The following is a 278-nucleotide window of genomic DNA, read 5'->3' as shown; positions in this document are numbered from 1 at the left end:
AAACATAATGTTTATCAAAGAGACAAAATCCACAGCACCACATTTTCGTACACAGCAACAGTGCGCCCGCGAGATGCGTACCAATGTTGTTCTCTCGCTTAAATTGAAAAATTGCTCTCATCTCTTATATATAAGGAAAGACTGATGGAGAGGCAGCGCCAAGGGCAATCTAAGAATAAAATATTTAATTTGTCTTGATGGAATGTGTTCAAATTCGAATTTTATTGCTTTAAGCTGGGCACCTTTTGAGTCCACTGAAATTCTATAAGGGTTGGGGA

At 38.5% G+C, this 278-nt stretch overlaps 1 protein-coding gene across 2 annotated transcripts in view; it reads right to left on the bottom strand.

The window, feature by feature from the left end:
• The window catches only part of LOC119593709 (sodium- and chloride-dependent glycine transporter 2-like), a 32,059-nt gene that overhangs the window by 22,652 nt on the left and 9,129 nt on the right, over nt 1-278 (bottom strand). The window lies entirely within an intron of this gene.

Source organism: Penaeus monodon, chromosome 32 (genome assembly GCF_015228065.2).
Source record: "Penaeus monodon isolate SGIC_2016 chromosome 32, NSTDA_Pmon_1, whole genome shotgun sequence".
NCBI lineage: Eukaryota > Metazoa > Arthropoda > Malacostraca > Decapoda > Penaeidae > Penaeus > Penaeus monodon.
The sequence above is the reverse complement of the archived record's forward strand: the minus strand, read 5'-3'. Positions and strand labels throughout refer to the sequence as shown.